Here is a 15,257-nt window from a genome sequence, read left to right as displayed (position 1 = left end):
GCAGTCTTTCTAGTCATGTTGTGTCTGGCTTTGGTCAGCCATGTTTAGCCACAGTCTTTAGGCATGCTTTTGATTTAAGTCAGTGTGACGGGAGAGGAAACGTCATCCCTGTGTAGCATGCATCTGTAGAGAGCATTGGATCTCCTAGCATTTCTGAGCACTGCCTGGGCTTTTGCCTTTTTCTGGCATGCTTGTAGCAAGATAGTGCTGACTGAGGCGTTCCCATCTGGTTCTTACCACCGTCAGTTCCATGCCATGGAGGTGATATGGTTATGGAAACCCAGAATGATGTAACAATAAAACCAAGAGGAGGTCTAAAGCCAGCATTGATTCGGAGGTAGAGATGATATGGGGGGGCAGGGTGCAGAAAGAAACCCGGGAGCTGGGAACAAGCTTGGCAGGCCTGGGGGTTGCTGAGAGGGAAGAGTTCATTGTGAAAACTGGTTGGGAAGGGCTGAGGCAAGTCTGAAGGGCCAAATTGCCATGGAGATATGACCATACCACCAGGAATAGCAATGAGACCTGAGTAGAGCAGGGGTTTCAACCATGGCTAAACAAGAGGGTTGTTGTAGAGCGTTAGTTTAAAATGTGTTACAGTTGTTCATGCTGTGGAATATTAGTTTAATGATGCAGAGATGACATCTTGCATTCTGTATGTTGCATTTGTTTAACTCTGTGAAACTGTGTTACTTTGCCTGTCTAAAACACTTGATTGGTCTAATAAAGAGCTGAACAGCCAATAGCAAGGCAAGAGAAAGGATAGTGTGGGGCCGACAGGCAGAGAGAATAAATGGGAGGAGAAATCTGAAGAGATCAAGGAGTGAGAGAAAGAGGACTCAAGGGGCCAGCCACCCAGCTACACAGCCAGCCACAGAGTAAGAAGTAAAGAAAGGTATGAAGAATAGAGAAACAGAAAAGCCCAGAGGCATAAGGTAGATGGGATAATTAAGAAAAGCTGACTAGAAACAAGCCAAGCTAAGACCAGGCATTCATAAGCAAAAATAAGCTTCCGTGTGTATTTATTTGGGAGGTGGGTAACAGGGCCCCTAAGAACTAAGAGTAAAAACAACCAACTACAGAGGGTCCTTTTAAAGGTAGATGAAGCAGTGTCACCATAGTTAATATAATAAAAACATTTGAGCCTTATTAAATCCTACTTTTCTAAACAGTTCTGGACCCCAGAGGTGCTGAGGAAAAAAAAAATGTTTAAAAAAAATCTTCAGGTAGCTGAGGAATCATTTGCAGGCAGAAGAAAGGAGGCTGGTGAAACACAGAAGGCAGAAGGCAGAGGGAGAAATGTTTCTCAGCTCACCCGGGCAGATGTGATAACGCAGTAGGTGGTACAGATCTTCCATATAAAGTCGGGCCGGCCATTGGATGGAACTTTGGGGGAAGTTGGGAGAGGGAAGTCAAAGGAGGCCAGTGAGGCCTGCGGGGTTTGTGTCCCTGCCTACAGCACCTACAGTGTTTGCCCCACATTTAGAAGCAAGAGAGTAGGGGGACCATTCCACTGAGGGGATTTGGAAGATGGAAATAAAGAAATACAGTGGGAAGACCAGAAGCTCCTCAAATTCTGGTCCTCCATGTGGAGAAATGTCTTAAGAGTAAAGCCTTAAAGTTTTAAGAGGGAGCAGAGCATCACAGAGGGGAAATCAGCAAACAAGGCATATGCTGCCCAAGAGGCCCCTTGGGAGTCCCCATTCCTCTAACAATCTCCTTCAGCTTAATTGTCCACAGTGTTAGTCTTGAAGGTAGAAACGGAGAAAACCATCCCTCAGCGAAGTCTAGCAGCTGGCCCTAAGCTGTGCAGCTCGTACCCAAGCCAGGCTGAGACAAGAGCGCTGCCTGGCTCCAGAGCTGGTACCATGGAATGAGGCCAGGCAGGCTGACCCCTAACCATGGTGGCTCATTTGTGAGGTGGAGAGAAAGTGTTATCTCCAAGTACTGCTAGGATTCAGTATGTACGTGTGAACCACTTGGCCTGCAGGAAGTTGTCTGTAAATGCTGATATGAGTGCCGAGCCTCTACATTCAAGCTAAATAGAAGTACATGACTGTCTAATAAGAGTTTGGATTCCTTTAGCACCAAGTACTTTGGCTCCTGGCTGGGGGGGAGATAAATGATATAAATGCTGGGGCAATTTGATGTTTTAGATCAGTTGTGTGCATGCCTATTGAAGTAAGTAGGCTAACCCTGGCCCAGGAAACCCCATAGACCAAAAATTCAGCCTGGTAGCCATCAAAACCATATTACATAGCTCCTGATAAGGAACCTACAGCTATTTATTTAAAAAAAAAAAAAAAGACTGTTGTTTTATAAACATTGATATTTACAGAAAGAAGCAGGGATTCATATATTAATAATTTATATTTGTGTTATTGCTACTTATTAATGTTAATACTAAACACACACACACACACACAAAGATTGCCACCTACTTTGGTAAAACTTTGTCATCTGTAGAACTCTATCCTCAGGGAAATAGATCTGAGGCCTGATCTTCCATCTCCACATTGGACCACCTTGTACCTCAATTTTCACCTTTGAAAAACCTATCATTTAGTGATTGGCGTTCTCCATGCCCAGTTGGGTAGCAGAATCAACATTCTGTTTTAATAACGGGGCCTGTTCCGTTTACAGAAATGTCCTGGAAGGAACTTTGCCCAGCTGATGTTTATAACTGTGGTGGAGAAGTGCCTGATAGATAAAAATTAAATAACAAAAAGATGCAAATAGAAAACTTACACTCCGGCCTCTCCGTTCTACTAATGTCCTCGCAGGGCCTGAGGGTTGCATTCTTGCCTAAAAATGTGCATGTTATCAGTTTGTCATATGAAGAGAAATTGGGGCGGGGAGGGTTCAGAATCGGAGAAGTAAAATCCAAAGGGCTGGTTAGTGAGCTGGCACTTAACTGGTTAGGATGGAATCCTCCAGTGGAGCCTTGGAGACTGAGCTCTTACTCTTCATGGTTCCCGGGAGGCTCCTCGGCCCTTGGAAGAAGACCTACTGACCATCGTCAATCCTTCCTGGTGCCGACAAGGTCAGTATGCTCTCCAGGCTGGGCTCGGTCTTAACACCACTTTCCTTTACACTGCCTCTCCTCCGTGAAAACTGCAGGAGAACATCAAATTTGTGCCCTCTTTTTTCTGTTTCCCCAGCTCTCAGTTGCCCTCCTAAAAATGATTGAAAGCTCCAGGGGAGCTGGCCTCACAGTGTGAAGGCTCTCCATGAAACAAATAAAAGCTACTTCTGGAACCCTCTCCAGCGGAGCCTAGCCTTACCTTCTTCAAGGAGGTTGTTCTTACTCACTGGAGGAAGCTGGCCCCTCCCAGGGAGCCCCATTATTCAGTGGAGTTTCTCCTTTGGTATCTCACAGTATCACTTGTCTGAAGAGAGGTGCAACAGTTGTTTTGCATGGTGTTGCTCAGTAGATAAAGTCCAGGAAACTTGAGTTCTGCATTGCGGTCTGTAGCTACACTAGAAAAGCGTAGGGCTCTGGCATAGGTTACAAAGCCCAGTTTGAACTGTCTGAAGGGGCATTCATTGGGAAAGTCTCCTACTGGAAGGGCAGCAAAGTGTGCTTACAGTGCCCAGCTCCTCCCACTCCGCTGCCTGCCCCTCTACAGAAATGTTTCCCTGGCTCCCTGAACCAGCTTTCCACACTTCCATCCTGGAACCTTCAGAGTTCTGAAGATGCTGAGAATCGCCCACCCACCCCTCAGAAACTGGTCTTCAGCTCCCATTGAAACGATGATCATCCCAGTTAAGTTTGTGGTGGAGCAGAAGGTACAATAATTTCCAGGATTCAGACCTCCATTTTCCCAGAAGGTGGCAGGTTGCACAGACAAAGAAACTCTGCCCTGGGGATGTACCTGGGATATCCCATATAGAAGTCACCATTTTGAGCCTGTAGAATTCGATCTGGATGCTCTGGAAGCCACAGTTACTGAATGTTCTTGACCAACTTACACGATTTTACCTGCTGTCCCAGGCTTATTGCCTGCTCCCTACCATGCCCTTCCAACAGCCCTCTGTAGGGCTGAGCCCAAACATGCCTTTCTTATTCATTGGCGCTGTGCTCTCTCCCTGCTCAGCACCATGACCTAACTGCATTTGCTGCACCTTAAATGAGGTGAGAGAAGCCCAGCAAAGGTACCAGGTAGGGCTCTACTCCCCTGTTCTGTCCCAGAACCTGTACACAGAAAGCAGCAGAGAAGTGTTTGCTTGCTAGTGAAAGGGCCACATTGCTGATCCACAAACGTCGTTAGATCACTGACATGACAGCCCTCTCTTCCTGCCTTGCAAGGTCTATAGACTCTTCTCTAGGTTGATATGCATCTCCTGACCTTTGGTTCAGCAGCAAGATGGTTACAAAATAGTCAAGTCCAGCTTCTCTCCTCAGTCTGTGGGCTAATTAGAGAAACACAAGTGCAGAGAAAACAATTAGAAGGCAATTAAGTCCTGCTGGGAGGTGTTGGCTGGAAGTGGGAATCCGAATGGTCCGCCCATGGGGTAAGTGATAAGGGACATGACCTCACCTGTCACGTGAGGCTGGGAGCAAATCTTCAAAACAGCAACACTGACCAAAATCTTCAAAACCGCCCAAAGGAGAAAGTGAGTGTCACCACCCTGGTAATATTTATTCAAATGTCCACTCAGTTTCCCCCCCTCAGCAGTCCCTCCTTCAGCTCTGCCTGGGTCTCTCTTTTCTGAGGAAAGAATCATTTGGAAGCCCACACTAAAAATATTTCACTGGATATGAATCCTGCTCCATGCTGACCTTGCTTTTGTTTGGAATCCATGCCGATGCTGGGGCTTTTTGGGGATCCTGCATGACCTAATTTCCCATCCCAACTTGATTTGATCAATCAACTTAATGACTGCCCTCTGTACCCCACTAGCACTCTGGTCTCCAGCCCCACCTTGATTTTAGTCTAGGAAGACCAAGCGTGCAGACCTGTACAGTAAGAGAGTACAAGAGTACTTCCTTCATCAACCAGCTCAGCAAGTTACTGAAGTCATTCAAGGCTCTGATTTTTCACCGTAACAGGACTTGTTGGTGTGACCGGAATACAGGTTTGTCTCCTCTCGCTTGCTTTTGGGAATGGGAAGACTAATGGAATCTGGGAGCTCACACAAGAGGCCATTGTACTAAGTCAGGTAACAGATGATAGTGACTTGGACCAGAGTTTTAACAGTGGAGGCAAAGAAGGGGGACAGATTGGTTTAATTGATTGATCAAAACACATTGGGTTGATTTGAAAGCCAGTTCCAAAATCCAGTGGAAGTGATTCTTGATTTATCTAAAGCCTGTTGCCAGAACCCTATAAGTTGATGGAGACTGCTAATAACCACCATCTTGGTAAGTTATATAATTCATATTGTGACCATTGCCGAATTGTAGCCTACTCCTGAGTGGAGGGAAAACTGAGAGAATTCATAACAATGGAGAAAGACAGACAAATAGGAAAGAGTAGGGGTTTTTAATTGATGCTTTCCATCTGCGAACCTCAGAGTTAATGTTAGTTAACTTCCACCTGGGCTACCTGGTGGCTTTCTAATGCAAATTGTGGTCTGTCCTTCCTGGGTTGCTGAGAACCATTACTGTGGTGTAGTAAGTGTTCTAGGGAAAAGCAGACTGCTGAGCACCTGTCTCTGCAGCACTCAGGAAGCAGGAGAAGCAGCTTGAGATTTCAAGAATAAACCAGGCACCATAATGACCTGTCTTGAACAAACAAAAACAGTCCTCAGGATAGGACCGCGTGGTTAAATGTCTCAGGCAGAGGGGAGTTAAAGCATCGTTTGATCCAGTGGTTGCCAGCCAATCCGTTCCCAGGTGAGCAATATAAGCACATGGACCAGTGCAAGACCAGAGGGTGGAGATGAAAGGAAAACACTGTCCACACAGAAACAATATCTGTGCTGACAGTGTTTAAATAATAAATAATTAAATAATAATTTAATTATCATGAAAACGTTGAATTTGGAGTTGACATCCCATTGGTACATCATCCCCATACTCCCTTTAACAAGTCAAGAGGTTCCTGTCCAACCAGTGACTACTTAACCTAGTCATCATGGAGATATTCAGTTGTTAGCTCATCCTACTGACCAGCTCTCCTCTTGAAATAAGTTGAGATAGTCATTCATTTGAAGCCCCCCCACACACACACACAAAAAAAAAAAAAAAAAGATTGGGGGGGTGAAATATCTTAGCAGTTAAGAGCACTGGCTGGTCTCAGAAGACCTGGGTTCTATTCCAAGCACCCACATAGACTATCCAACTACTATCTAACCCCAGTTCCAGGGGATCTGATGCCCTCTTCTGGCCTCCTTGGGCAATGCACACGTGGTGCACAGACATATATGCAGGCAAACACACACATAAAAATAAATCTTTAAAAAGGAGCCAATTACTATCGTTATCTTACATAAATTCTTATATAATAAAGTATGTATTTGATTTTATTATATAAGATACATATGTGCAGGTATCTCTAGACTATGGGATTATGAATTATTAAAAGCTTTCTTTCCCATACACACACACACACACACACACACACACACACACGTTTAGAAGTTTATAAATCTTGTTCTTAATTTTTGTATAGTGGAGTGTATTTTTGTGACAGGGTCTCATAAAGCCCTGCTTGCCTTAGACTTCACTGTGTAGCCAAAGATGACCTTGAATGTCTGATTCTCCTGCTTCCTCCCTATGTTCTGAGATTATAGGTGTGCACTGCCATTCCTGGTTTTATGCAGAGCTGAGGATTGAACTGAGAGCCCTGTGCATGGCAAGCAAGCACTCTACCAACTGAACTGTATCCTGAGGCCTTGGTTTGAACTCTTTAAAAAAGTCACTTGTAACTTTTAAGCATATAGAATATGATAGTTCCCCTCATCTGAGATTCTGCTTTCCATTGTGTCAATTATCTGAGCAAAACTGTGCTCTAAAATGTTCAGTAGAAAATTCCAGAAATAAGCAATTCACACATTTAAAAATTCATTCCTTTCTGAGTAGCCTGATGAAACCTCTGGTTGGAATGAACCATCCCTATGTCCAGCATACTTACAATATGCATGATACCTGCCTGTTAGTTTCTTAGTAGCCATGTTGATTACCAGGCTAACTATACTGAGATTACAGGGCTGGTATCCAAGCAACCTTTGTCTTATTTAACAGTGGTCCCAAAGTCAAGAGTAGTGATGCTAGAAATTCAGATAGGTAGCACACAGGAAGATGGAGATGGAGAGACAAAGACAGAGACAGACAGACAGACACAGAGAGAGCACATTCATGAGTCTTTAGAGAATATTGTAATTGTTCTACATATTATTAATTCTTGTTAGGAAAGAGCATATGTGATTTGGTGCTATCCATATTCAGGTAGCTACTGGGGTCTCCGAATGTATCTCTGCAGATGTGAGGGACAACTACCAGGCAGATTTTCTATGTGAAACATAGTAGCATCCCAATTAGTACCCTTGTTTAACCACAAGATGGAGTAGTGTACAACAGAATAAGCAACTGAGCATCCCAGCCATGAGGAAGGGATTCCAGCCTCCTCCTAGATTTCACCTCAGTGATTCCTTTCTGCCCTTTGACAATACCAGGTGTGTGGATCATCTTTCTAAATCTACCCTCTGCAGACACATTTCTAAATCCTCATTTGTTCCTTTATGCTTACATTTCAACTTATAATTATCTCACCATTAAACCAAGTCCTTTCGGTGAGAGATGTACATGGTTAGAAAAGACTTGCAGCCAAACTTCGGAGGCTTTGGAGCCGAACACTTGCCAGTAAGTCTGACATCCACTGCTTCCAGCTCAAACCCTGCAGTCCCCAGAACTGGACAGCAGTTGCTACTTCAAAATTGTGTTTGATCAATGATTTAAATCATTTATAAGCTGTCTCAAGGCTAATGTACCAAGGAGGGGTGGGGGTGGGGGCACACAGAAGGCATTTGATTCAAATTGGGTGAAGACAAATGCTGAGTGAGCATCTGAGACTTCCGGTTCAGAGCATCACGAGATGATGAGTAAGAGGAGTGTGGGGGTCATACAAGGCCCCGGGGTCTGGGGAGAAGCTTGATCTCAATGCAGAGCTCAGGTTAACAAGAGCAGCCTTTTCTGCCCAGCTTTTCACCCAACCCAGCATGGTGCCTCAGCTGCCAATGTGGCTTTTCTTCCTTCCTTCCTTCCTTCCTTCCTTCCTTCCTTCCTTCCTTCCTTCCTTCCTTCCTTCCCCTCTCCCTCTCTCCCTTCCTCTCTCTCTTACCCTTTTATGAGTCAAGTGAATAGTTTCTATTTTGCGTCTACATTTTCCTAATAAGTCCTGGCCTCTAACTGCTAATCTTCTCTTATTGTTATGACGAGAACATTCAGAACTCTCCTAGCTCTTTTGAAATGTCCAATACATTGCTGTTACTGTGGTCACCACTTTGCACGAAAGAAGCCCAGAGCTTAAGTCTATCTAACTAACTTAGTGCCCACTGGCCAACCTTACCCACCCCTCGCCCTACTCCTTCAGCCTCTGAGCACTGCCAGCCTACAGACAACTTCTGAGATCAGCTTTCTCTTGTGTCCGTATGTAGGAGGACAACGTGCAGTGCTTCTTTCTGATGCTGGCTCACTTCACTTATCCTAACATCCTCCATGGATATTTAGGCAAGTGGTTCTCAACCTTGTGGGTTGCGACCCTTTGGGGAGTCGAGCAAACCCTTTAACAGGGGTGGCATATCCGATATCCTACATGTCAGAAATTTGCATTACAACTCAGGACAATAGCAAAATTACAGCTATGAAGTTGCAAAGAAAATAATCTTATGGTTGGGAGTCACCACAATATGAGGAACTGTATTAAAGAGTCGCAGCATTAGGAAGGTTGAGAACCATTGGTTTAGGCAGTAATGCTTTTCTCAGAAGGATCCAGTCCCCACTGGAGACAACCACTCCTGGCAACGCTCAAATCTGAAAGTGGGCTGTAAGTAGATTCTAGTGGAATCGCTCCACTATAGAAAACCTTTACTCAGTACTGTCTACCTAGAGAGGGGAAAATTCAGTGATTTCACAGATAGGCTAATCCATGATAGCAGGCCAGGCTGCTCTTGGTGATCTAGAACTGTAGCATTAGGATTCAAAGCCAGATTACTAAATTGAGAAAGAAAACAAAAATTGCCAGTGATCTTAGCATTATCCCCAGCCAACAGCTGGCAATTATTAGGACTTCTTCTGTAGCACGCTGCCACGAAAGGGTGTTCTCCTGGTTGCCATTAGAGCACACACAATTTAAAAACCGATCTTCCATTTATAGTCATCACCATCTTTCTGTGGCGCTATAAGCTTCATAATTATAATTTTAATGACCTCATAATATTCTATCCATCGAGCATATGTTCCATAATTTACTTAACTAGTTTCCATACCATTAGCCACATGCGCTTTTTAAAAATAATACTGTAAATAATGGGCCACAAGCATATTCATATGGATGCATTTTCCACTTATCCTTAGGGTATGTCAACAAGATTCACCAGAACAGAATCCAAGAGAAGTGGGAGCTTTAGTTAAAAAGGAAAAAAAAAAAAATCATTTGCAAGCCAAAGGGATGGCAGCTTTCCTTACAAAATGAAAGGATATGCCAAGGGCCAAAGGGAGAGGCCGGCTGCTGGAGAAAATTTCCATCCAGGCTCCTATTACTGGCTGCTGACACAAACCCAACTCACCCCACAACTCCTCTCCCTCTCCCCATCATCCTTCTCCTTTCCCCCTGCAATCCCGCACACCCCCATTTGAGTGTAATCTGGGAGGGCAGCATGAGGTCCATCTTGACTTGTCTCTCATATGTAAATGAGGAAAACAACACCCATGCCCAGTCTTGCTTGGTTGACATTTATGTCTGATGTGCAGGTAGGCCCTAGTGCATTGGTCAGGTCCCACAGCAAAATTAGGCTTTTCTGGGGCTGTTTGTCTTGGCACATGAGACAGGAATGTGACCAGGACCACAAAACCTGGTTTTGATACGGGGGACAGGGAGTGTACTTGTATGTGTAACCATCAGTTGCTGGGAATCCCTTTGGGGACTGTTGTTCTTAAAGTTCACAGGTCAAGTCCCCACAGTAACATTTTGTCAGGTGAGTGGGCGACAGCCGTGGCTTTCCTGCCAAATGCCTTTCCAAAAGGAATCTGCCATCTTCAGCCCTTGAACGTCTTTGCTGGAGGCTCTGCACCAAAAGGCCTTCCCCCCACCCCCACCACCTTTGGCTTTTCGAGACAGTTTCTCTGTATAGCATAGTCCTGGCTGACCTGGACTACAGTTTGCTTTGTTGACCGGGCTGGCCTCAAACACACAGAGATCCTCCTGCCTCTGCTTTCCAAGTGCTGAGATTAAAGGCGTGTGCCGCCATGCCCAGCTCGAGAGAAGCACAGTGAGGAGGCAGGAGCAGGCACACCCATGTGAGTATTTGCCTGCAGGGGGAGCCTTTTCACGTGGGTGTGCCTACTCCTGCCTCCTCACCCTGCCCCTCACCCTGCTCTGGAGGCTGGGAAGGAACTCTAGGTGTCTTGAGCTTCCAGCAGGTTAGTCATACTACCAAATGCCTGGGGGGAATCACTTGTCAGGACTTCCATACCAATGTGGAAGATATGGAAAACTTGGTAGAATCAAAATGGAGTCACTTTTGCCAACCCTGATTGACAAACAAAGGCAAGGCAAGCTAGGTAATGAAGAAAAGGTCCTACAGTATGGACCGCTAAAGTCTGTCAGAACCACAAAGACAAAAACCTTCTGAATCATCTTCCTTCCTGCTCATTCGACCCTGGACCTGACATCATCTTTGTTATTACTGATGGAATGCCTCCATTTAAAAGCAGGATTCCTGTGCGATCACAGCAAACCTTGTTAATCCTTGCTCAGCCCAGCAAGGAGTGTTGGCACGAAACAGCCTGTCTCCCGAGATGATCAGTCTTGCCTGAGGTAAACAATTCCAGACAAGAGAGACCACAGACCCACACATAGACTCCACAACACCATCAACATCCTCATTACCAGGCCTCCAAAAATGGTTCCAGATGGTTTTTTTCCTTTGCAGACCCCTCTGTTCCCAAAGGAAAGAGGCTGCCCCTCGCTGTGTGTGCTCACAGAGTCTCATCTGTTGAGATCAGACTAGGGACTCTTTACTGCCTTTTGTCTCTTCATGCTGCCTTAGAAATCTAACATTAACCATTGTGGCCAAGGATGGTAGTTTAAAAACATTCATTGCAAGCCTAATATTTGATAAAAGTTGCCCTTGGCCTCCATTCCTTGCGTATACCCGTAGTGCTGGGTCATGTGACCACCACTGCATTATCATATTTTAGAGAAACTCTGCATTTTTTTTTTTTAAAGATTGACACCCCAAACAATCTCCTTTGTGCCTTCGCCCAGGACCAGCTCTCACCCCGCTTCCACATCTTCCACAAAGTCTTTTCACCGTCATCACTATAGCTCCCTACAAAAGTCAGTGCGCGTTGCCGGGCGGTGGTGGCGCACGCCTTTAATCCCAGCACTCGGGAGGCAGAGGCAGGCGGATCTCTGTGAGTTCGAGGCCAGCCTGGTCTACAAAGTGAGTTCCAGGAAAGGCACAAAGCTACACAGAGAAACCCTGTCTCGAAAAACAAAAAAACAAAACAAAACAAAAACAAACAAAAAAAGTCAGTGCGCACTCTCAGTTCTGTTTCATGTGATATCTGGGAGGCATTTGACACTGTTCTTGACATCTGCCCCAACCTGTGTTCTTGTCCTCTTGCCCTGGTGATGCTCTTCTCCAAATGTCAGTTGCTTTCTCCTAACCATTAGTGTTCCCCCTAAATGGGAGAACGGTGGGGGAAATGGTGACTAGGGCAATGCTGTGATGCTACTGCCTCTCTGTGTTGTCATTGAAATTCACCAACTCCACAGAGCCTTCTGCCTCAGCTGTGTGACTCCCTAAGTATCTCTGGTTTCTGTTTCTACCTTTTCCTTGTCTTTCTACACACGTGATCTGTGAACAAATTCAGCTACTTAAAATAGTCTAAGCCCCTTCATATGTTTAAGTACCCCCAACAAGGTCTTTCTATAGAATTTGAGCTGCACTGCCTATTCAGCTCACCTATATTTTAATATGTAGGCATTTCAGATTCAGCAGGGACAGAATAGAATCATCATTTTCTTCCTCCCATACCTTCTGGGTTCCTGTTCTCTTAGTAAAAGACCCCACTCTCCACTTACAAGATCAAATTTGAATATGTCCAACATTTCAGACTCTTTCCCTGCATCCATTACTACTGAAAACTTTTCCATTACTTCTGCTAAAAAATCACACTTTCCCCTATGTCTGCTCTTTATTGCTTCTTGAGGCACTTCACAGGTCCCATTATCTCCTGCCTTCATCATTCCAACACTACAGTAACCTCATACCTTCTAACCTCAAACCCCAGGAAGAGACTAGGTAATACAATGTGATCATGTTTGTCTTCTCAAAGAACCAGTTTCTTTCTTTCATTGGTTCTTTGCTTTGTTTTCATTTGAATTTCCATATTATTAATTTTCACCCTGATCTTAATTTCTTTCTATACTATGATGTGGAGTTTGGTTCACTTTTGTTTTTCCAAGACACTAATGTACATCGTTATTTAAGAGCTTGCTGACATTTTAATATAAACATTGGTAGCTGTAAACTCCCCTCTTAAGATTGATTTTGTTGTATCCCATGGTTTTTGGTGTGTTATGTTTTCATTTTCTAGTAATTTTTAACAAATATTTTGTGATGGCTATTTTTGATTGTCAACTTGACTACATCTGGAATTAATTAAAACCCAAGTGGCTGGATACAGCTGTGAGGGATTTTTTTGTTAATTAAATCATTTGAAGTGGGAAGACCTACCTTTAGTTCAGATCTTTTGAGGTGGGAAGATGAATGTTTTATCTTAGCCACACCTTCTGGTGGCAGCCTATATAAAGGATGTGGAAGAAGGAAGCTCTTCCTCTTTGCCTGCTTGCCCTCTCTTGCTGGCAAGTCCATTCCTCCCCTGGCACCAGAGACTATTTCTTCAGATTCTAGCATCTACTGAAGACCATCTGAGACTCCAGCCTTGTGAACTAAACAACTATTGGATTCTTGGTAGACCGCCATTGTTGGACTAGCTGGACCACAATCTGTAAGACACCGCAATAAATCCGCCATTCTATCAGGAGTGGTGCTCTAGAGAAGCCTGACTAATACACTCTCTGAGTTTGTTTCTGGGATTGTAGTATGTGGCTTAATCTCCACGAGCTCCTGTGTGTTTTGTAGATCCTCTTGCTGTTGATATAGTTTTATTCCATGGTAGCCAGATAAAATAGAAGAAGAAATTTCAGTTCTTCCATATTCGTTAAGACTTTCTTTGCATCCTATTATATGATTTTTTTTTTTTTACTTAGAGAAAGATCTACAGGCTGCTAAGAAGTATGTGTACTCCACAGTGTTTGGATGGCAATGTTCTTTCGAGATCTTTTAGGTCCATTTGACCTATGATACCATCTAACTTGGATGTTTCTCGGTTTATTTTTATTGTTGTTGTTGGAATGACCTGTGAGAGTGCAGTATTGGAGTCATGCACCATTACTATGCTGAGGCAAATCCAGGTTTGAACTTTATGTCTCAAAGCATTCGTTTTATGAAATTGGGTGCACTGTGTTGGGTGTGTGTATGTTTAGACTTGTGAGAGCCTCGTGATGCATTGTCCCCTTGATTAGTATGGAGTCTGACTGGTTTCGGTTTTGTCATATGTTAGGAAAGTGACACCTGTTTGGGTCCCACTTCCATCTGCTTTCAATGGCTTTGCCATCCTGGCACTCTAAGGTGGCCTCTGCCTCTGGTGATGAGGTGAGTGACTTGTCGGCCACATATCTGTAAGTCTGTGTGTTTTTCCTGGAGCTAGGAACCATTGATATCCATAGATACTATTCAAAGGCATGTATCATGCTTATGATTTGGTATGTTTCTTTGGTGGTTTTCTGGTCCTTATTTGTTGTTCTAGTGTGGCCTATTCTTCCCTGTAGCATCATGAATATGTTTATTTTTCTCTACCGTCTGAAGGATTCCTTTGAGCATCTTTTGTAGAGCTGGCTTAATGGCCATGCATTCTTTAGCCTGTTTCTTATCATAAAAAGTCTTTATTTCTCTTTAAATTATGAGAGATCATTTTGTTCAGTATGAGAGTAGTCTGAGTGGGCCGTTGTTGTCTTTAAGAACTTGAAAAACAGCATTCCACGTCCTCCTGACATTTCAAGTTTCTGTTGTGAAATCTCCTATTTTGGGTCATACACATTGGACTTTTATCACAGTTACAGAAAAGAAATTCATGCACCAGGTGAACTGGATAACAGAGAGGGTGAGGTGGAGGTGTTGGCTTGCCATCACTTACAACGATTGAGGATGGGGTTCAAGGGGAAGGGGGGACTACAAGTTAGACTGTGCTAAAGAGCCTTTGCTATAGCTGAAGTCCTGGGACACCGTGAGAAGAGACCAGAAAGGAGGTAGAGAGTGAAGCCAAGGTGAAAGAAGATTCGCATCATGTCTGACCTTTAATAGAGAAGGTGGGGGTTGAATCAACATGAAAATAGGGGCCTTAATAATGACCTCATAAAAGGAACTATGGTAATAAAAAATTTCTTGACATCTAAATTGTCTGAATTTATTTTTTAAAAAAAGCTTTTAAGCAAGCAATGAAAGAACCTCTCATTGCCTAGTTTGTGAGGCTCTGGGACATGGAGAGAGATGGGGTCAGTCTGGGTGCTGAGAAAGAGAGCCACTGAGATATGTAGCTAGCTACTCATCCTTCTTTGGGAGAAAGATGTCATAATCTGAAGCAGTATGAGGGACATCAATCCCTCATTTGAGATCCTGGGGACACTAGGTTATCACAGGCTGAGATCCTCAAGAATTTCAGGGACTGGAAGACAGTAGAGGAAGAATGGGCATTATTGAGAGAACCAGACACAAGGAAGGTTCCAGGATGATGTCCACTTCGCCAGACCCAGTAGGAGTATTGTATTAGCTGGGAATCTCTAGAGGGACAGACCAAGAAAATAAATACATACATACACGTGAGACGATTCCTCAACGGAGGATGCTCAGGTGATTCTAAACTGTGACATGTTGACATTTAAAACCAACCTTTGCGGCTGTGTTCATGGGAGAGCTGAGAAAGGAGTTACCTCAGCAGGGACTTCAAGACTGCTGTGGGACTCTAA

The sequence above is a fragment of the Peromyscus eremicus genome, chromosome 16_21 (genome assembly GCF_949786415.1).
Source record: "Peromyscus eremicus chromosome 16_21, PerEre_H2_v1, whole genome shotgun sequence".
Classification (NCBI taxonomy): domain Eukaryota; kingdom Metazoa; phylum Chordata; class Mammalia; order Rodentia; family Cricetidae; genus Peromyscus; species Peromyscus eremicus.
Note: the sequence above shows the minus strand (reverse complement) of the source record.